The sequence below is a fragment of the Pelophylax lessonae genome (assembly GCF_965119305.1).
Source record: "Pelophylax lessonae genome assembly, chromosome: 1".
In the NCBI taxonomy this organism is placed as follows: Eukaryota; Metazoa; Chordata; class Amphibia; order Anura; family Ranidae; genus Pelophylax; species Pelophylax lessonae.
Window position 1 is genome coordinate 350,734,603 of NC_138768.1, and position 23,559 is coordinate 350,758,161.

Below are 23,559 nucleotides of genomic sequence, written 5' to 3' on the forward strand. Positions count from 1 at the left end.
GGCTGAGAGTGCTGACCGGGGTGTTCTGGTGGGGGGGGGGGGGAGTCCCTGTCAGAACACAAAGGCACAGCAGTGGGGAAATCACTGTACTAACATCAGAATGTTAGTGCAGCGGCTCCAAACTGAGCTGTCAGTTTTTTTTTTCTGTTGAACCCCCAAAAAATAGTGGTGTTGACGTGGCTTACACCCCCCCTCTCCCAAGAATTAAAAGTCGGCAGCTACACATACAGTAGCTGCCGACTTTTAACATTAGGACACTTCCCTGTCCTGAAGTCCAGCAATGTTGGCACCGCCGCCGATGTTTCCATCTGGTGTCGGATGCTGCCGCTGCCATTGCCGGTAAAGGGAACCCTTGCTGCTTCAAGACCGGGTCCCTACTGTGCATGCGCGCTGCACTCTTACTGGCCTAGAAGCAGAGGAAGGAGGAGTAGGACACACCCCTGCCACGGCGAGGTCCAACGAATGTGGGGACAGAGTACCCGTCAAAAACAGGTACCTGCTCCCCCTCCTGAAAGATGCCAAATGCGGCACTGGAGGGAGGAGGAGGAGAAGACAGATACCGTATATACTCGAGTATAAGCTGAGTTTTTCAGCACATCTTTTTGTGCTGAAAACGTCCCCCTCGGCTTATACTCGAGTCAAGGAAAAAAAAAAAGTCACTGGCCGCTCCGACGGGCTTAAGCTTTAAAAATGGCACCACCCGTCGCATACATGTCACCGCTCACGCGCCGCCGCCGCTCGGGAGGGGCCGGGAATAGCCGAAATTATACGAGCGGCGGCGATGCGTGCGCAATGACGTGTTGGCGCCGGGCGGCGCGATTTTTAAAATGAAGGCGCCTCTGGAACAGGTAAGTGAAACAGCTTCACTACCTGCCATTATGCAGGGCTGCGGGCACACTACAAAGGATGCAGTGCTGCGGGCATGGTCCACCTGTACCATGCCCACAGCACTGCATCTCCTGTAGTATGCCCACAACCCCGGATCCTCTTGTACCATGCCAGTACCCTGCATTCTCCTGTACCATGCCAGTACCCTGCATTCTCCTGCACCATGCCAGTACCCTGCATTCTCCTGTACCATGCCAGTACCCTGCATTCTCCTGCACCATGCCAGTCACCCTGCATTCTCCTGCACCATGCCAGTACCCTGCATTCTCCTGTACCATGCCAGTACCCTGCATTCTCCTGCACCATGCCAGTACCCTGCATTCTCCTGTACCATGCCAGTACCCTGCATTCTCCTGCACCATGCCAGTACCCTGCATTCTCCTGCACCATGCTAGTACCCTGCATTCTCCTGCACCATGCCAGTCACCCTGCATTCTCCTGTACCATGCCAGTACCCTGCATTCTCCTGCACCATGCCAGTCACCCTGCATTCTCCTGTACCATGCCAGTACCCTGCATTCTCCTGCACCATGCCAGTCACCCTGCATTCTCCTGTACCATGCCAGTCACCCTGCATTCTCCTGTACCATGCCAGTACCCTGCATTCTCCTGCACCATGCCAGTCACCCTGCATTCTCCTGCACCATGCCAGTCACCCTGCATTCTCCTGCACCATGCCAGTCACCCTGCATTCTCCTGTACCATGCCTGCCGCCCTGCATTCTCACCCTAGGCTTATACTCGAGTCAATGATTTTTCCCATCTTTTTGTGGTAAAAGTGGGGGCCTCGGCTTATACTCGGGTCGGCTTATACTCGAGTATATACGGTAAGTGGAAGTTCCACTTTAAGGCAAGCTTTTGCCTTACATGGATATGACTAAATGAATACGTTTACTGTTGTCTTCAGCCTGAAGTCACTTAACAGGCTTAAGCAAATGCAAATAGATAAAGTGTGTCATAATAACATCAGGCGTTTACACTAAGAGATCAGGTAATTTCTCTAGAAGGGAGGTTCTAAAATCACCTTATGCATAACCTGATGTGACAAGAGATAAAAATAAATAAGAAGTGGAGAATGCAGCAATGTCACAATGACAGCAGGCAGCTGCCACGTAGCCAGTGTCTGCATAGCAGGATTTGTAAACCAAGGCTGCAGATAGAGAACAATAGGCTACCCAGCCATTGTCTGCACACCCTTATTAACATAAATCACGTGGTGAACCCGCCAGACTTTGAGGATCCCGCTGAAAAGAGCTCAGTGTGCAATCTGTGATCGGATACAGAGAAACAGTTTGCACCAGACTCGCTGAGACACGGGATCCTTTACCAAAGTCTACAACGTCACATGTGACAACTCAGCCAGCGCGCCCCGCCCCTTCCCTGCTGTCTCCTGCTACGCACGTGACTTCCTCTTCCGCTCCTCCCTCCACTCTTGGGTCGCCGGTTAACTGTTGGTTGCCTGGCAACGCATTTAAAGTGAGAAGCTCCGTGGAGAAATCGCAGAGTCCTGAAGGCAGAACTCGACACGGGAGGGGGTGTGGACTGGAGGTAGTACAGGAAAGGTGACACACGTACACAGGGCTTTGGGGACAGCTTCCTTCTGGAGTGGACACCGTGCACGAGAGCTGGCTTCTGAGGGAGCCGGCCGGCCCGGGGTGAGTTGTCCTTCTATTGTAATAATACAGGAGCCTGGGCTAAGTGTGTGCATGTGTATGTGGAGGCTGCTATTGTCATCTCTTCTACCTCAAACTCATAACAAGGGCAGTGACAGGACTGCTGGGTTACTTTCTGGGTGTACTCTAGAAGAAAACATCAGAAGGAAGTATTTTAAAATAGCACAGCATTGAACGTCACAGTCTTGGGGCCAATTCGCACTGACTTGCACTAAAATGCATGTACATTTCCATCCGTTTAGTCGCGTTTTAATGCGCGCCGACGTCTGTTGATGAGCATGCGCAGCGTTATGGTGTAAATAGGACACATTGGAAATGTCCTTTCCGTTCTGTGTTTTATGGCTGCGCCAAATGGCAGATCAATGCACCGGTGTGAATTGACCCTTTTTGTTTTTTTGTATTTTATTTCTGTTTAGTGAAAAAAAAAAAAAAAATAACTAAATTATATATTAGTTCCTGACTGATTATTACAGTGTATAGTCAAAGTGTAGAATCCCCTCTCTCTCTCTTTTTCTCTATCTATCTATCTCCTGTTATTACTATAATACTTTTACTATTGTTAAAATATATATATATATATATATATATATATATATATATATATATATATATATATATATATATATATATATATATATATTTCCTGTTATTACTATAATAATTTACTATTGTTACTATAATTACTATCTCCTATTAAAGAGGAAATAAACTTCCATCTTTAAGTTTTACTTCTAGGTAAGCCTATAATAACCCTAAGGGTTCCTCCTGAGGTTGCTAGGGGTTCCTTGAGCAATGAGCAATTTCTGCCTCTCACATAAGTTTCCACTGACACCATTCATCGTTTTAGCTCTCTGTAAGGGAGTAATGCTTCCCAATGATGAGTAAGGAGCATTCTGCCACACTGTCACACTAATGTGTCATGAGTTGAAGCTTTTTAATTTTTAACAGGGGTTCCCCGAGACCAGAAAACAACAGCACACTGAGCTTCCAAGTGAATGGCTGTGCAGTGGGCGCATGTCAGGACAAGTCTGATCATTGGAGGAGAGTACACAGAGTTTCCAGCATAGCTAGAGAACTGCCCACTGTGTGCTCTCCTGCTTGGTGTGGTCAGTTTTTAATAGGAAAGTAGAGTGACAGGAACACCAGGTATTTTACACAAAGGAAGCAATTCAAAGAGAGACTTTGTTATCGCAACACTTCATATTTCAGATTTGTGCCTGCCGTACCATGTACTTGTATGACAAACGCTTTAGTCTCCATTCACACTACCGCGACTTGTCGGCTTGACAAGTCGCGGTCCATGCAGTTCTACAGGACCCGTTCTAATAGGAGCGACACAAGTCGCTCCGACTTAGAAAAAGGGTCCTGTACTACTTTGGGGCGACTTGCATAGACATTCATTATATGAAGTCTGTGCAAGTCGCGGTGCACGCGACTTCACAGGTCGCCCCAGAAGTCCTGCCGCTTCGGTGTAAATGCGGTCTTAAAGTAGAAGTCCACGCTAACCCTAAAATCTCAAAGCCACATTCAAAAGATGGCCATACACTAAACAAATAATTGTTCAAACTTCTGTTCGAAAAACGTACACTCAGCCGTGAGAGCAGACGATCGTGCCATCATGTATTGACTGATAAATCGTTCAATGGGCATAAATGAATCAGTTTTTTGTTAGTTTTTTCACATATACCTAGTGCAAACAGTTCAGATGAGAAACACATTAACCTTTCAATTTATAGTTCGTTCAGCAGAAAATTTCCAAACTTGTCCTTTTTTTTTTTTTTGGCTCAAACGTCACTACCGATTTGTGCTCATTAACTGTCCGGAAAATGAGCCAACTGTCCAAATGACCGAGTTTCAGACAATTTTTCTTATAGTGTATGGCCAGCATAAGACTAATGTATCTAGCCTTGTAAAGAAGAAATCATTATACATACTGTGACAAACTCGCTCAGGACAGGGGCTTTTGGAGGGGACTGCAAGCTAGCCTCTTGCCTACTGACTATGGGCCCTGGCTTGTATGGGAACACTGCTCTTTGTGGGGTGTATGCTGGGGGGACCCTTGGAGTAATGCTACTTTGCATTCAAGTCCACATCTCCCCAAGACACACAGACTCTGGGACTCTAGGCCTAGGATCCATGTTAAAGGCCTAGCTGCCTATTGCCAATAGGGGACTGCTCCGCACACTCAGACTCATAGCAGATGCGACTGTCAGTAGCTCAACCACCTGTCTTCCACACATTGTTGATTGTGCTGATTAACTCACCAATTGTCTACTGTGGGGGTGTGTTTACACTTTTAATAATGTATATTGTTCTTCATGAGCTCGATGATGGCATGTCTGCTAGTTAATTGGTTCAAGTTAATTAAATCATTATCTTTCATTAGTTGCTAGTGGGAAAGTAGAATACTGTTTGTTTGTGTTGGTTGTTTCTTTAGATATGTTAATTAAATTTCTGTACACAATTTCATCTGCATATGATAATGTAATCAGGCACCTGACCTGGTGGGGTATATATTCGGTGAGAGTTTGTTCAATAAATGTTCCAGATCTTATACAAGCTAAGTCTTGGCTAGTTTTGTATGGGGGCGGCTGTAATATCTGATACCTATGTTCAAGACGAAGGAAGCGTTCTACTAATGGAAGCACACAAGCATTGTGGGGTCGCGGTTCCGTTACACATACCTTTTCTGAAGACGTTCCGATTCTGTCCTACGCTGAACCGTCAGCCACGGCTTCCCTGTGTAGGTGAGTGCAGAAGAGACAGCTGACAACAGAAGCCCCATAGTAAGTCTATGGTTGACATCACTTCCTAGGCATTTCACAGCTGTAGCCGGCTGTCTCCTCTGCAGAGCTTCCGCCACTGGAGACCGGACCAGAAAAGATATATGTATAGCGATTTTTCTTCTTTACAGGGCTAGATAGGTTAATCTCAGATTGTAGATTTACAGATTATAGTGTTGGGGTTGACTTCTACTTTAACTTGAGGGCCAGTTCACATCACATGCAGTCATGTGTGTTTGTTTTTTTTTTTTTCTGCATCAAAAAATGCATAAAAAGTAGGTTTATATGCTTTCCGATGGCATAGTTCACAGTCACTAGTGCAGTCAGTTCCAGGGTGTTCCAGATCCTTAAAAAGTAGAACATGCTGCATTTTTCCTGCACTGGACTGGACTGGATTGCGGTAAAACACATCAAACCCACCGGAATGTATCAAAAATGCACCAGACCTCAGCTCAGTGAAGAAAAAAAAAAATACAGGACAAAAGCTTCTGGAATGCATGATTGGCCTGTGTAGGTGACCACTTCCTAATGGGTTCAGATTCTGTTCTGAGAGTGACCAAGCTCATCACAACTTCTGAACTACAGAGGTGCTGAACTTCTGAACTACAGAGGTGCTGAGAGGACTTCCAGAAGGTGAAACTGAGGCATCCGGAAATGCATCAAAAAAGCACTGGAACGCATCAAAAACACTTTAAAAACACACATGCAGAAACACATCTGGAGTGCGTTTTTGTGGTGTGAACCAGCTTTGGAAGATCTTGAAAGTGATATTTGGTTCACGCCACAAAAACGCACTCCGGATCTGTTCTGGATGCATTTCTGCATGCGTGTTTTTAACGCGATTTTTGCATGTTTTAGTGCATTTTTGATGTGTTTCCGGATGCATTTTAGATTGGGTTTTTTTCACTGTACTGGGGTCTGGTGCATGTTTGATGTGTTCCAGTGCATTGTGGTGTATTTTTTTCAGTGCATTCTGGTGTGGTCCAGTACAGGAAAATTGCAGCATGTTCTACTTTTTTCTTCTGGCACTAACTGCACTGCACTAGTGTGAACTATGCCATTGGGACCATGCAGTGGTGATCGAAAGTTTGGGCACCCCAGGTAAAAATTTGTATTAATGGGCATAAAGAAGCCAAGGAAAGATGGAAAATCTCCAAAAGGCATCAAATTACAGATTAGACATTCTTATAATATGTCAACAAAAGTTAGATTTTATTTCCATCATTTACACTTTCAAAATTACAGAAAAAAAATAGCGTCTGCAAAAGTTTGGGCACCCTGCAGAATTTATAGCATGCACTGCCTCCTTTGCAAGGCTGAGACCTGCCAGTGTCATGGATTGTTCTCAATCATCGTCTGGGAAGACCAGGTGATGTCAATCTCAAAGGTTTTAAATGCCCAGACTCATCTGCCCTTGCACCATGGGATCTTCTAAGCAGTTGTCTGGAAAACTGAAAATAGTTGACGCTCACAAAGCTGGAGAAGGCTATAAGAAGATAGCAAAGCGTTTTCAGATGTCAATATCCTCTGTTCGGAATGTAATTAAGAAATGGCAGTCCTCAGGAACAGTGGAAGGTAAAGCAAGATCTGGAAGCCAAGAAAAATATCAGACAGAACAGCTCGCAGGATTGTGAGAAAAACAATTCAAAACCCACGTTTGACTGCACGATCCCTCCAGAAAGATCTGGCAGACACTGGAGTTGTGGTACACTATTCCACTATAAAGAGATACTTGTACAAATATGGTCTTCATGGAAGAGTCATCAGAAGAAAACCTCTTCTACATCCTCACCACAAAAATCAGCGTTTGAACTTTGCAAATGAACATATAGACAAGCCTGATGCATTTTGGAAACAAGTTCTGTGGACCGATGAGGTTAAAATTGAACTTTTTGGGCTCTTTCACACGGGCGTTCCGATCAGATCCGCCTGTCAGTTTTTTAGGCGGATCTGATTGGATGCCCCATTCAGCCTTATGGAGCAGCGGATGTCAGCGGTGACATGTCCGCTGCCATCCGCATCTGATCCTGTCCGTGAAATCCAGAAGGATGGAAACCCTATTTTCCATCCGTCCTGGGGATCGGATGAGAGCGGACAGGCAGTCCGCTCTCATCCGATTCCACATAGAGAGCAGCGGGGCTCTGACACCTCCCTCTCCACACACAGTGCAGAGACGGGAGCTGTCATCCGCCGGCTCAGTGGGGATCGGCGGATTGATCCCCGCTGAGCAGAGCACGGTCCGCAACGGAATGCGGACCGTGTGAAAGGGGCCTTTGGCTGGAATGAGCAAAGGTACGTTTGGAGAAGAAGGGGCACAGAATTTAATCAAAATAACCTCTGTCCAACTGTTAAGCATGGGGGTGGATCAATCATGCTTTGGGGTTGTATTTCAGCCAGTGGCACAGGGAACATCTCACGAGTAGAAGGGAAAAATGGATTCCATAAAATTTCAGCAAATTTTGGATGGTAACTTGATGCCATCTGTGAAAAAGCTGAAGTTAAAGAGAGGATGGCTTCTACAAATGGATAATGATCCTAAACACACCTCAAAATACACGGGGGGATTATATCAAGAGGAGTAAACTGAAGGTTTTGCCATGGCCTTCACAATCTCCTGACCTCAACATAATTGAAACTCTATGGATAGACCTTAAAAGAGCAGTGCGTGACAGACAGCCCAGAAATCTCGAAGAACTGGAAGACTTTTGTAAGGAAGAATGGGCAAAGATACCTCAAACAAGAATTGAAAGACTCTTGGCTGGCTACACAAAGCGTTTAAAAGCTGTGATACTTGCCAAAGGGGGCAGTACAAGATATTAACTCTGCAGGGTGCCCAAACTTTTGCAGACGCCCATTTTTTTGTTTTCTGTTATTTTGAAAGTGTAAATGATGGAAATAAAATCTAACTTTTGTTGACCTATTATAAGAATGTCTAATCGGTAATTTGATGCCTTTTGGAGATTTTTCCATCTTTCCTTGGCTTCTTTATGCATATTAATACAAATTTTTACCTGGGGTGCCCAAACTTTCGATCACCACTGTATAACCTACTTTCCATGTGTTTTTGATGCAGTAAAAAAACACACTGGATTGCATGTGGTGTAAACTGGCCCTAAGGCCCCGTTCACACTGGGGCGATCCGACTTCCTGGGGCGACCTCCGAGGTCGCGGTGCGAGCAGCGCGCCGCAACCTCGGAGCGGCCGGCACGGACTTCATAACATTGAAGTCTGACGGTCGCTCCGGGTCGCCCCAAAGAAGCTCCGGACCCTTTTTCTAAGTCGGAGCGACTTGTGTCGCTCCTATAAGAACGGGTCCGCAGCTTCTCTATGGAAGGCGACCTGTGAGGCGACCAGGTCGCCCCAGTGTGAACGGGGACTAAGGCAGATTTTTATTTGTTTTTTTTTTTCTCTAAATAATAAACATGTCCTACTTGCCTGCTCTGTGCAGTGGTTTTGCACAGAGCAGTCTCGATTCTCCTCTTCTCGGGTCTCTCAGCAGTGCTCCTCGCTCTTACCGAGTGTGCCCCCATAACAAGCCGCTTTCTATGGGGGTACCTGAGCTGCTGTTTTGTGTGTCCATTCTCACACTGAGCTCAACTCGGCTCCGCTGCTGCTCTCTATTGGCTCACTGGCTGTGATTGACAGTAGCTAGAGCCATACTTCATGTCTCAAGTCAATGAGGCGGAAGAGACCCAGGAGATCCAATGCCCTTGTGCACATCGCGGAATCGAGATGAGGCTCAGGGAAGAATTGGGGGCTGCTGCACACAGGTTTTTCCCTTCATGCATTCTATGAAGGAAAAAAAAAAAAAAAAAAAAACATTGGGACTACAACCACTGTTTAAAAGGGGGCTATTCCGTGAAGATGTCGCATAACGAAACTAGTAGGGCGGGACTAGAGGACGTTGGACACTACCGCGCATGCTCGATTCACGCTCGTGGCTTGGATGTTGACAGCCGGAGGTGAAGAGCATAGGATTTATTGACACGTGTTGGAACTCCTAGTGTCGCTCAGACACTTATTAAAGTTATATCCCTATGTGCTCCTACGAGGATGTCTGGATAATGGGGATTATATAGAGTGAATTGTGGACCTGCACGCTGGATATAATATACTTATGATAAAGGCACAGTAGCTGGTTTATAACTATACCAGCCACTCCATCTGGTGAGTCAGTTTGGGGGTGATTGGTGGTTGGCACTCAACGAAGATTTATTTGCACTTTATTGGATTTTCTTTTGGGACGTTTACAAATATTAATGAATGGACACTATTTATGATGACTATTTTTTGGACTTCTTTTTAACACTTATTTACTTCATTGTTTTTTTACACTATGAATTTTTTTTTTTTTTTTATATAATTTGTTTTTTCACATTGATCATTTTATATATGATATATTTTTTCACTTTTGAGATAAAAAAAACATTTTTATATATTTATTTATTTATTTTTTTTTAAAAAACATTTTTATATCAATAACTAATAGGATTTGCAACTTTTTTCTTTTTTTGGGATGGGGATTTTGGAACACTGTAGTACTTTAGGGTAGATTTGCGCTCATTTACAACTTGTTGAGTCACCTTTATGCTGCACAAGTCTGCAGTAAATTAGCAGCAACTACATACTATAGTATATCTTTAGAATAACTTATAACCAACTGTTTTCGGCGCCTGATCATTTTTTATCATTTCACAGAGCCTACCTACTGAATAGGATCCAAACCCACAAGTTAACTTTTCTGCCTGTGTGGGCCAATTGTCTGCAGTCGGGATGCCCCCCCCACCTGCAGCTGAACCTTTACAAAAGACACATGTATATCTGTGAGTGTAGGTGACCTCTTTTCTGATGGGTTCGGATTCTACTCCGAGAGTGACCGAGCTCATCACTACTAAACAGCAAATCAAAAGCTGCAGAGCATACAGGGAATTCAGGTGGTTTTGGAAAGAGATGGCCAACAGCCAGGCAGAACTCACAACCTAAAAAGGAGATTAAGTCCCCATTCACACTAGCGCGACTTGTCAGGCGACTTGGTTGCCTGACAAGTCGTGGTGGGTCGCCTGCCATTGATTAGCACAGGACCCGTTCTAATAGGAGCGACACAAGTCGCTCCGACTTAGAAAAAGGGTCCTGTACTACTTTGGGGCGACCTGGAGGCGACCTGCATTGACTTCAATGATATGAAGTCCGTGCATGTCGCGCCGAGGTTGCAGTGCATGCTGTGCACCGTGACTTCACAGGTCGCCCCGGCAAGTCGTGTCGCCCCTGTGTGAATGGGCTCTTAAATACTTATGGTTCAGCTTAAAAAAACAAAAACAAAAAAAACATACCTGCGATGTGTAATGGTTTTGCACAGAACAGCCCCCATCCTCCTCATCTGCGTCCCCCGTTGACACTCTTAGCTCCTTTCCCCTGCTGTTGTTGTAAGCTGCTTGTTCTGGGGGCACTCGGGCATGCTTACTCCCAAGCCGCCTCTGTGAGTCCATAAGACACATCGATCGCTGCTTGGCCCACTCCCTCCTCACTGGCTTCGACAGCAGCAAGAGCCAATGACTACCGCTGCTATGCCTCAGCCAATGAGGAGGGAGAGACCCAGGAGAGCTGCTCTCCTGCACATTGCTATATCAAGATGTGGCTCAGGTAAGTATAAGGGGGGAGCTGCACACTGAAGGTTTTTTTACCTCCATACATTCTATGAGTGCATAAAGGTAAAATACTATAATTCTTTAGAACCACTTTGAGCTTATATTGGATTGTCAAAAAATATCTATTTGTATCACTGTTATAATTTTGAGGTCTATGGGACCTGATCAAAACCTGCAGCATGTCTGTGATTACATTAGATCTCATTTCAAGTTGCTGCTGCAGTAGCAATGAGGAACAAGCGAGACTTTGCTTGCAAGAAGACAACACTGGGCTCTATGATATACTAGTAAGTATGTCTGTCTTTTTTTTTTTTTTTGTTTTGTTTTTGCTTACAGGAACAAGCGTTGGGGATTTTACCTTTTTTTTTTTTTTTTTTTTTTTTTTAATTTAGGATAGGTAGGTTAAGTTCCTCTTTAAAAATGTTTGTAAATAAAAACATTGCCCTCCTATTTGTTTCTTTTGATCTGTTAAAAGAGAAGTATGATGTTTTAATGTTTTCCCCCATTTATACTTGCCTAGGTGGACGCAGCATCGGTCCTCTGGCGCCTCTGCACTGAGAACTGAGTGATGAAAAGCTGCCGATTGCTCGGTTCTGACAGCTCCCCGAGCAGAGAGCTGCTGACTGTCAGTCATCAGCTCTCTGTTCTGCCCCCTCCTCACTCATTAGAGCGCTGGGCTGTAGAGGGGCAGGGAGGGGCTGGCTCAGGCTCTCTGGTTGAGCCAGGTGTCAGCCCAGGCACCTGGTGGATCCTGACTTCCATTGTCGTTATAACGCGGTGCCTGGGCTGACGTCCATGGAGTCAGCAGAGAGCAGATTCAGTCTGCTCTCTGCTGAACATGGGTCACAGGAGTGCAAAACGAATTGCACTCCTGTGATCCATAGGATAAGTACAGCCAAACAAGCTTTGGCTATACTTCTTTTAAATGTATTATGGAAAGTGGTCTGTTATCAGCGCAGTATATGCAAAATTATACTTGTTGACCCTTGTTAGCTGATGACTTCCTGTGCTGTACTTTATTCTCTTAGTATTGTTCCCTGCTAACCCTGAGGACTTGCGGAACCTATTCCCCTAAGTTATGGAGAAGATGATAGCGGGAGGTGTTTATAGTCTTGTGACAACTGCTCCTGTTTGATAGATACAGTGCAGTGAGTGAGCATTGCCACTCTTGTGGCGCTTTTCCACTGCAAGTACTGGCTAGTACCGGCTCGGCTCTACTCGGCCCTGCTTGGCCTGGTTTGCTTTTCCACTGCTGGTACCGCATGGTATAGTGTCGGAACGGTTCGGTACGGTACGGTATAGGTTTGCTTTTCCACTAAAGTAGTACTAAAGTTAAGTGGGTGGGATAACAATGGGGTGGGTGTGATTCTCTGACCAATCAGTGGCTAGTAGTGACTGCATGCAAAGGATTGTGGGATATGGTACCAGTTTGGTACCTGTTGGAACCACAATCGAGTAGGTACTGTTTTTTCAGAGCCGTACCGTACCGTTCGGTTCCATGCAGTGGAAAAGCAAACCTATACCGTACCGTACCGAACCGTTCCGACCCTATACCATGCGGTACCAGCAGTGGAAAAGCACAAAAGCGTGCCGAACCGGTACGGTTCCATGCAGTGGAAAAGCGCCATAGGACAACAGTTGTGTTGCTGGAAGGGTAACCAGGTTAAAATTGGGGTAATAATTCCTAAAAAAAAAAAAAAAAGTTTTGGCCAGTTCCTGCCCGACATCCTTTAAAAGAGAAGTATGGGCTTCTTCCTTACTTTTTTTTCTTTCTTTTTCTTTCTTTTTCCTTTTTTCTTTTTCTTTTTTAGAATTTATACTTGCCTAGGTAGATACAGCATCGGTCAGATGCTGCATTTGTCCCTCTGTGCCTCTAACACTGAGAACTGAGCAATCGAACACTGCCGATCACTCAGTTCTGACAATTCCATTAGCAGAGAGCTGCTGACTGTCAGTCACAGCTCTCTGCTCTGCTTCCTCCTCACTCATTGGAGCTCTGAGCTGTGGAAGGTGCGGAGCGGCCGGCTCAGGCTCTCAGCGTCTCGCTGAGAGGGCGAGCCAGGTGTTAGTCCAGGCACCTGGCGGATCCCAACTTCCATTGTCGTGATAATGCGGTGCCTGGACTGACTTCTGTGATGTCCAGCAGAGAGTGGATTTCAGCCCGCTCTCTGCTGAAAACGGATCATGGGAGTGCAAAACCAAAGGAGATGTACAGCCAAATAAGCTTTGGCTGTAAATCTCCTTTTTAATCTAAAATTTTCAATCTGCAGTTTTATTTCTGAAGGAGGCAGGCAGAATACTGTCAGCTGCATCCAGTCAGATGCAGTCACTGTTTGGGTATTATAAAAGCTGCAGATGCTGTCTGTCTCAATACAGTAGAGAGATTTCTCAGTGCATGCTGTTTCGTGTCAATGGGGAAATTGAAGGAAATCTTAACATGTATGGCAACCTAATGCAGCCATCACATCTAAGCATTGGTAAGCTGTAATTTGTTTTTCTGCAGTTGTGTAAGAGGGAGAGGGGAGGGGCAATGGAGAGGATGTCATGCAGATGGGGTAAGGTCCACTTCAAGAAATAAAATTGGTTTTAAGAATAGGAACTGTGCATTGAATAAGAGCACAATATTTTAAAAAGTTGGCTGCTATGTAGCGAAGAGCCAGTGTACAAAGAATAAAAAGCCCCTCTGTCTCGCCTAAGGCTCCATTCACACCTGGGCGTTTTTGAGTGTTTTTCAGCTCCAAAAACGCTCAAAAAAAATGTTCCAAAATGCCCAACAAGTAAAACCCCATTCATTTAAATGGCCCCTGTTCACATCTGAGTGTTTTGCAAAACGCCTGTAGCTGAAAAAAGTACATGAGCTTCTTTTTGGGCTGATTACCAGCGTGTTTGATAGATGTCAATGCCTGCCTCCAAAAAACGCCTGAAAATCGCGGTAAAACGCTACGCTCAAGTGTGAATGCAGCCTTAAAAGTGAAATCTGCAGTGAGGGGAAAATGGTAGTTTTGACCTCCTTCTCTGACTACTAATTGCCTGGCTTTTTGGGTCTCTGGTTCAGAACAGATCTGCCAAAATGATGTCAAAGGGAAGTTAGAATTTGTATTACAACTTGTTAGTCTGTGACTCAAAGGATTGAAGGCATGGGTCAGTATTGCCTCGTTTCCACTGAGCGGAACGGTTCGGGTCGGTACAGTTTGGAAGGGTTAGAATGGTCCGGTCTATTCAGGTGAGCGTTTCCACTGCAAGTCGGGCCACCAGGGACCATGCGGGGTTTACACCAAATGAGGTGTTTGTTTTGCTCTTTCATTTGATGTGAGCATTGATGGTTTCCTGTCCGCCAATCAGAGGACTCTATCGTGTGACGCCAGTAGCTCCGCCCTAACCGTACCGTACCATTTCCTATGGCCCTACATCTGAAGCAGGACCAGGAATGGTGCGGTTTGGTTCGGTTGTATGGGCCACTTTCATAATGGAAACACTCAAATTAGCGTACCGTACCGAACCGATCCGCTCAGTGGAAACGAGGCATAGGAGAGCCATTGAGCTAGGCGATCAGTAAAGTCCACATTTTCTTTGCGACCTTTTAGTAACTTTTCAAGCCTCCATGAATACATTTCTGACTTTTCACAACATACAGTACAAATGTATCTTTATCAAAATACACCACTTCTTCTTTTAGTCTGTGTCAACCCTAACCATGAATTTCTCTTTAAACTGGTCCCTAGTCTGTTCAATATACAGTTAAAAGAATTTTGTTAATTTGACAAATATATTATGCTGATAACAGTGAACACAAGCAGAAAGTACATGAAGTGTGAAGTGATCAGTTAAGTCTAGTACACACTATCAGTTTTTTTTTTTTTTTTTTTTTCGTTTTACCCAACAGGCGGAAAAAAAACAAAAACTGTTAATGCAAGATCTCCTCCTGAGGTCTTCATTCTGAAGTTAGTACAGCTATCTCCCCTGCTGAGCTATTGTTCTGACAGGGAGACCCACCCAGGGCCATCTTAAGAGCATTAAAGGGCCCCGGGCAATGCAGTGCACAGGGGCCCTGCCTACACAATCACCCAAGAGAATAAAAATGCAAATTATCGATAAGCCAATATTTATTGGTACAGCAGTGCCAGGCTAATGCTTCCAAGTTCGGCGGCTGGGTCCACTGAACATACACACGGGACGGGAGTCACTCGACTGTCCTGTGTGTGGCTGTTCCTGTGGAGGCAGACAGGCATTTCTGCAGTTGTGAGCTCCCCCTCCACGGCCCAAGTTGCCTGACAGCAGCGCAGGGCCGACAGGTGCTTGCCACCTTCTAAGTCTGGCGGCGGGATGCGCACTGAAATCAGGACTAATGCTTGGCTGGGGCTGGGTCGAGCCCCCTGGCCAAGTGGGGCTCCCGGGCAACTGCCCAGCATGCCCATTCGGTAAGATACCCCCCCCACCAGAACACTACAGTCGGGTGCCATTTGGCAGACTTTTTTAGTCATGCCCCTTCGACAGAAGCTGGATGTCGGACTGACTGCCATACACATGGGCCGAATGACTGCTGGTTTCTGTTAAACTGGTCTATTTGGCCCATGTGTACGGCCCTTTAGCATTTTTTTACACCTATCTTATTGACCTATAATCCTGTAGTCTGTTCCAGGGTGATAATGCTGTCCATCCAGAGATACGGTATAGTGAGTGAGCATAGTCGCCCTTGTACAAGAAGTGTGTTGCTGGCACCAGATGAAAATAAAAGGGAAAAAAGGTTTGAAAAAGGACTAGAATATATTCAATATTTGTTGGTTTTAGATTTGCTTTAAAAAGGCACTCCTTCGCTCTGGTAACTTTGCCTAGGCTGGGATTATTTGTTCACTCTGCTGCAGGCAGCAGGAAATATTTCCCCAGTCTTCTCTGACTGCGCTGTACCATATCACAAGGTGAGACGCCGTAGGAGAAGATCTGTGTCGGCATTTGGGAATAGAGCCAACAACTGCAAAGGCAGCTCCGTAAATGTGTAATCTATGAGCCAGCATCTCAGTTCAGGAAGTAGATGTTGATCGTGGAAAATGCCTGAACAAGTATGGCACTGCCTTCCTGGAATGAAAAGCAAAGTTCTAGGGAGCAGCTTGATTTCTGTTAGAGGTAATAAATACTTGTTAGTGTATACCTAGCATATTGTTTGATGCTAGGTGCACTTTATGCCCCTTTCACACGGGCTTTCCGATCTGGTCCGCCTGTCAGTTTGTCAGGTGGACCTGATCGGATGCTCCATGCAGCCCTATGGAGCAGCGGATGTCACAAACTTTTTGTTCCCCATTGGGCTTCAGGAAAAAAATCCTACTGATTGTATTTTCGTTTAAAAACATCGGCAGCATGCAAGCAGGTTTTTTTACAGGGTATGCATTTGAGAAGACTTAAAATTATTGATCGTGTTGCTCTAATGTTGCCATGTACATTGGCGATTGCTATTGAGGCCCTAGCCATTTGATACTCATCCACTTTGGGTTGCCTCTCACAAAGCATTCCTGTCTTCTATTCTAGGTCAACCTTTGACCACCTCTTTGGTTGCCACCTTCTAAAAGCCTATTAATGCTGCAATCTTAGTACTGCTCAAATCTGTCTTTGTCACTCTGTAATAGTTTTTCAAAGTCTTTTAGGTCACACCTGTCCACTCTCAGTACAATGAATGTATAACCGTCTGTTGGTATGACATTGCTAAACACTTGCTTGACCTGTTTTAGGACATTCTTTAACAGAATTGTACAAAGCACTTCAACTGCAGCTTTTATACTTTAGTTCTTGTAACTCCAGAAGAACCCGCATATGTCACACCCCTAATGTACATAATAGTACAACCACCCTAACCCGTAATAATAAATATCCTGCCCAGCTCTAACAATAGATCATATAAATTGGCACATAATTTGTTTTGTAATTCATAAAGTGCAAACTTGAATATGTATATACCTCTAAAGTACAATATCAGAAAACTTGAAATTTGCAATAATAGCCATGTAAATTATACTTTCTCTTTCGTTCATTGACGGACACAGCTCCAGTCTTCATAACCATTGGGACTCCCCAACAGGAGTAGACACTAGGCAGAAAAAGAATCTGGCTACACCTATGGGCAGTCCGAGGGGATATACTCCCTCTCTCTGCTATAGGTTTTTTTTTTTTTCCTGCCTAGTTAGAGTAAGGACCTAGTTCTTTGCTGGGATCTCTGGTCCTGACAAATATATTTTTTCTTTTTTAGATAAAATGTTTTCTTCAGTTTTTTTTTTTTTTTTTTTTTTTTTTCCTGTGAGATCTACAATCAACTGCGGCACTGGGCGACGGGCTGGATAATCTAGATCCAGTGGTCACCCCAGTCTGGCCAAGGAGCGCGCACAGACCTGTTTGGAGCAGTGCCCGCCTGGTTCCTGGTATGATGAGTAGCTGTCCCCACCCCCTGCAGGGTTTTAGAGGGGACATGGGACCCTCCTTGGGATGGTCAGGTCCCCGGGTTCCCCTACTTCCCGTCAGGCACCCCCCTTTATCTTTCACCCCATCCTAGCCCCCCCCCTCCAATTTATGCTGGGGCTCTATGGGTGATCTGGTCCACCTCCTGGGAAGGGGGTAGGGGGGGTTTGCTAGTGATTGTTTGGGGGTGGGGGGTGCGCCGCCGGCGACCAGATTGGCTATGTAGGGAGGGTTGTACCTTGTGGGGGCTTCTGCCTGGGCCAGTCTTTGAAGCCTAGGGATCCCTCCTGGATCTCTGGGAGCCTCTTGGTGCTGCACTGGGTCACCATTTTGCTGTAGCCTGTGTGTTTTCTATGCACAGAGGCCATGTTTGTTTTGTCCAGTGGCCATTTTGCGGTGGTTTGCCATTGAAAATAGCATCTGCCATGAGAGTGGAGCCCTGTGGGCAGCGCTTTTGGTGGTGGGAGCCCCTCCTCCTCCCCTGGTTTTGACTCCTGGATCTTTTCAGTTCCTGATCGCCGCATGTGGAGTGCGGATTATTCTGGTGGCTGCAGGTGCCTGTTTCTGCTGGTTGGGGAGTCTGGTGGGGTTCTCTCCCTCTCTGCTGAGGCTCGCTTGGTGCTTAGTGCCTGATTTCCTGGGTGATGCTGCCAGTGCGGTGGGGGTTGTCCCTTTGCAGTCTTACACTTTTTGTGGGGTCCCCCTGGTGACTCAAGTAGTTTTTGGAGCACACCTGATCCCCTCTCTGAGGCTGCGGGGCCCTCCGGGTCCCAACCATCCATCGATGCACTGACGGCGGTCCTGGAGTCCTTTGTGTCCCAGGTGGAGGTGGATTTTGGGAGACAGGCTAGCAAAAAAATTCCCCCGCCTTGCCCTGCCTCATCAGTCTCATCAGATCCTGAATCTGATTTGGCTGCTGCGGACATGGGTCACCCTGCTGAGTCTGCGACCGCGCCTGGAATCCTGGGTCACCCTGCTGGGTCTGTGACCACGCGCCTGGAATCCTCCAGTGAGGAAAATTCCTCCACATCAGCTACCACGTACGAAAAGGCTCTGGTGGAAGCACTGATTGTATCTGTGTGTAAGACCTTGAAGATGGAGGACACAGCTGCAGCTGGGACAGAGACGCAGGTTCCCTTTGGCACTCACAAGCCATCCAGAGCGGCAAAGGTGTTTCCTTTCCATACCTATTTTGACAGAATTGTCGCTAAAGAGTGGGGATGACCAAAGCCTCCTCTTGGGGTTTCTAAGCGACTTACTAGGTATTAGCCCTATAAGGAGTCCTTTTAAGAAGTGGACCTACTGGTTTCCAGATAGAACAAGGCAACCATGATTCCGGTTGAAGAGTCCCCGGCCTTTAAGTATTCAGCTGACAGGAAGGCAGAGGCTGTGGCCCTCAATATGTATTCTCCCCTCTGCCTTTGCTGAGCTGGCAGACCAGCTGGTCCGGAGGCTACAGTTTATTTGTAATGCCTCTTTGAATGCAGCTCCATTAGTGGCTCGGCTCTCTGTTTCAGCAGTGGTCCTTCGGCGTGTCTTTTGGCTCAACTGCTGGTCTGCGTATCAGACTTCTAAAATGGCCTTGACCGATCTCCCCTTTGAAGGAGATTATCTGTTTGGAGCTACCCTGGATGACATCATTAAAGGTCTCACAGGGGGAAAGAGTACTTTTCTTCCGCAGGCTACTAAGGGTAAGGACCCCTGTCGTAGCTGTGGGCCTTCCTTCTCAGCTCATAAGTAGTTTTTTTTCATCCCTCTGGGTCGACTAACAGGGGGTCGAAGCCTTTCATTGCCTCCTCCTGGAGGATCCAAACGAACCTGGTCTGGCAAGAGCAGGCTTCTCCAGACCCACAGACAAGTCTCCTTCAGCATGAAGTTGCGCCCTCACCTAAATCGGGGTTGGGGGGGGGGGGGACGTCTTCATTGGTTTCCAGATCCATGGACTTCCCTGGCACGAGACAAGTGGGTCCACAAAGTCATTCGGTCCGGCTACAAGATCAAGTTTCACTCTTGTCCCCCCTGGCAAGGTTCTTTCCTTCCAACTTGCGCCTGTCCCCTGACCGTTTACAGGGTCTGTTTCTTCGATGGGTGATTTGTCCCGGTTCGGACTTTGGAATGTTTATAGGGGTTGTTAATCTCAATCCTGTTTACAGTTCCCAGGAAGGAAGGCAAGGTGGATCCAATCCTGGACCTCAATGTGCTGAACTTCTTTGTGCAGATGCAGAAGTTCAGGATGGAGTCCATTCGCACGGTGGTAACATCCTGCATCAAAGGGAATTTTCTTGCCTTTATCAACATCAAGGACGCTTACCTTCACATATTCCAATATGTGACGGTGACCAGCGGTTCCTGCGCTTTGCCGTTGGAGAGGAGCATTATCAGTTTGTGGCGTTATCCTTTGGTCTCACCTCTGCTTCTCGTGTCTTCACAAAGGTGTTAGCCCCAGGGCTGGCAATGTTACGTCAACGGGTGATCATGATATTGGGCTACTTGGACGACCTTCTGTGACCGGAGTCTCCTACTGCTCTGGTGGAGAACCTGGAAATCACCATACCAACTCTGCGGGAGTTCGGCTGGATTCTGAATTTTCAGAAGTTTGCTCTGGTCCTGTCCACAAAGCTGGACTATCTGGGTCTGACTCTGGACTTGGGCCTTAGCCATGGTGGCATCCCTGCGTCAAGGGGATTTCCTCACCTCCTATCAATAGCAAAGATGCTAACCTTAACATTCCAATATGTGCCAGTCACCAGCTCTTTCTCCGCTTTACTGTGAAAGAGGAGCATTATCAGTTTGTGTCATTACCTTTTTGGTCTTGCATCTGCTCCTCGTATCCTCACAAAAGTGCTTTGCTATGCCAATTGGGGATCGTGGGCCTGGGCTACTTGGATGATCTCCTTCTGCAAAGAGAGTCTCGCTCTGGTGGAGAACCTGGAGATCACAATACGAACTCTGTGGGAGTTCGGCTGGCTTCTGAATTTTCAGAAGTCTGCTCTGGTTCTGTCTGTACTATCTGGGCCTGACTCTGGACTCGGCCTTAGCCAGAGTGCTCCTTTCTCTGGACAAACTCCAGAAATTGCAGACTGCAATTCGGCTCCTGCTGACCCTCCAGACTTGCATGCGGGTGCTGGGCCTGGTGGTGTCTACCTTCAAGGTGGTCCTTTTTGCACAGTTCCATACGAGGTCCCTGCAAAGGGAGATTCTGGCCCAATGGGACAAGACTCCGCAGTCTCTCTGGACAAACCGATCAGGCTTAGCTGGGGAACGAAGGAGTCCCTGATATATTGGCTTCGTTCTCTGGCGCTTCGGCTGGGAAAATCCTTCCTCCCCTTGTATTGGACAGTGTCCAGCTGGGGAGGAGTCATCTGATAAAATTCTGCTCAGGGAATCTGGACACTGGAAGTGTCCAGACTACTGATCAATGTCTTGGAACCTCTAGCAATCAGATTGTCTGAATGCGCACTGGACATCCCTGAAGATGATCCGTTCAATGGTGCAATCAGACAATGCCACAGCCATGGCTTATGTCAATCACCAGGGGGCACAAGAAGTGTCCTGGTGGCTCTGGAGGTAGCCAGTATTCTAAGGTGGGCAAGAGGGTTTGTTCCAGCCCTCTCTGCCGTACACATTCCCGGGGTAGAAAACTGGCAGGTGAATTACCTCAGTGGGTAGGCGTTGGACCAAGAGGAGTGGTCCCTTCATTCAGAGGTGTTTCATTAGCTGTGTCTCCAGTGGGGCATCCCCGAGGTGGATGTTTTGGCGTCTCGGCCCAACAGAAAGGTGCACGGATGCCACAGATGCGCTGGTGGCCCCGTGGGGTCAGTATCGTCTGATTTACGCCTCCCCCTCTAAAGCTTCTGCCAAGGCTTCTATGCAGGATCGAGGCAGAAGGGATTCTGATCATCCTAGTGGCTCCGAACTGGCTTCACTGGGTTTGATATGCCGATCTGGTGTGGCTGGTCCTGACGTTCCTTGACAGCTTCCTCTCAGGGAGGATCTGCTGTCCCAAGGACCAATCTTCCATCCTGCTTTACAGTCGTTGGCTTTGACGGATTGGCTGAACTCAAGGTGCCGATGGATAGAGGTTTAGCTGAGTTGGTGATTCCAACGCTGTTTAAAAGCTAGGAAATCTACTTCTAGGACGATCTACCATCATAATGTGGAACTATTGATTATTCAAGTTTGTCACCTCCCACTGAGCACTTTATATTTATATTCTATATATGTTTTACTGCGTCCTATTTTATAATTATTTACTGCTCACACCATGAATCAACACTTGTTTGCACTTTTCAATATTTTATTATTTATGTGTATGGATTATATTCATTGTTGTGTTAGAGGTAGCAATACGATCACATGTGCTTTGGATTATCCTGGTTTTCAAGTTTGTGTATAGTATTAGTGCCCTTACCTATTGAAAGGCAGCGCCACTCACCTCACTACCCTCTTATTTGTAATTTCACATATACCCATGGCATGTTTGAGCAATATATCATTTAGGCCCCGTTCACACTGGGGCGACGCTACTTCCCGGGGCAACCTCCGAGGTCGCGGCGTGAGCCGGCACGGACTTCATTTCATTGAAGTCTATGCGGGTCGCCCCAAAGAAGCTCCGGACCCTTTTTCTACTGGTGTCGCTCCAATTAGAATGGGTCCATAGCTTTTCAATGCAAGGCGACCTGTCAGGCGACCAGGTCGCCCCAGTGTGAACGGGGGCTTAGTGACCACTTTGTGTAAAAAAGAAAAGAGAAACTGTAATTTTCCTGAAACTTGTGGCAAAATATAAAATATTCCATGGACTCAAAATGCCTCTCAGCAAATAGCTTGGGGTGCCTACTTTTCAAAAAGGGGTCATTTGGGGGTTGTTTGAATTGTCCTGCCATTTTATGCCCAATATTGGAAGTCTTTGCCACACATCACCCACTCTTCTAACCACTTGAATACCAAGCCTTTTGTGACGCCTTTTGTTTACATGAAAATATTATTTTATTTTTTTTTTTTTTTACTAGAAAATTACTTTGAACCCCCAAACATTATATATTTATTTTTTTTTAAGCAGAGGCCCTACAGAATAAAACAATGGTGGGTGTTGCAATTGTATTTGTCACACGGCAGAGATTCTTGCAAATGCACTTTTTTTTTTTTTTTTTTTTTTAGAGAATTTTTTTTATTTTATGCACAAATGCACTATTTATTGCCAAATTGTTTGGTGAAAAAGATGATCTTATGCCAAGCACATGGATGCCAAACATGACATGCTTTTAAAATTGTGCACCCCCATGCAGTGACGACAAACTACGTACATTTTTAAAGCCTTTACAGGTTACCACTTTAGATTTACAGAGGAGGTCTACTGCAAGAATTACTGCCCTTGATCTTACATTTGCGGCGATACCTCACATGCATGGTGCAATTTCTGTGTACATATGACACCAGATCGATGCTTGCCTTTGCGCGCAAACACGGGGGAACAGGGGTGCTTGTTTTTTATTTATTTTGCTTTCTTTTCTTTTTTTTTTTTTTTTTTTTCTTTCTCCCTTTTTAAAAAAAATAAATAATTTGGGTATCTATTAGACTCTAGATCTCCTCTCCTCTCCTCTCCTCTCCTCTCCTCTCCTCTCCTCTCCTCTCCTCTCCTCTCCTCTCCTCTCCTCTCCTCTCCTCTCCTCTCCTCTCCTCTCCTCTCCTCTCCTCTCCTCTCCTCTCCTCTCCTCTCCTCTCCTCTCCTCTCCTCTCCTCTCCTCTCCTCTCCTCTCCTCTCCTCTCCTCTCCTCTCCTCTCCTCTCCTCTCCTCTCCTCTCCTCTCCTCTCCTCTCCTCTCCTCTTCCCTTAAAGCATCTGACCACACGAAGATTGGTGTGATGTGATGCTTTCCCAATTTACCAATGGCACTGTTTATTAATCTGGCGAAACTGAAGTCATGAAATGCTCGTAGCTTCCAGTATCTTAGGCAATAGCGATGATTGGAGCTGTTCTGGTCTCCAATTGGCTCTATGGTCAGCTGACCGAACCACTGGCTGCAATCTCCAGGTTAACCCGCAGAACAGGAGAGCCTGAGAAAACCAGCAGTCTAGTGGCTAGGATTGCTTTTACATGAAAGCCGACCGCTGGCTGTAAGAAACCATACCAA

At 46.2% G+C, this 23,559-nt stretch overlaps 1 protein-coding gene across 1 annotated transcript in view; it reads left to right on the forward strand.

The window, feature by feature from the left end:
- Nucleotides 1-2,292: 2,292 nt before the first annotated feature.
- Nucleotides 2,293-23,559, forward strand: part of GOLM1 (golgi membrane protein 1) — a gene marked incomplete at its 3' end in the record, with an annotated part of 158,913 nt that continues 137,646 nt past the window's right edge. Inside the window, exon 1 of the mRNA XM_082244929.1 lies at nucleotides 2,293-2,542. The remainder of the gene's footprint in view (nucleotides 2,543-23,559) is intronic.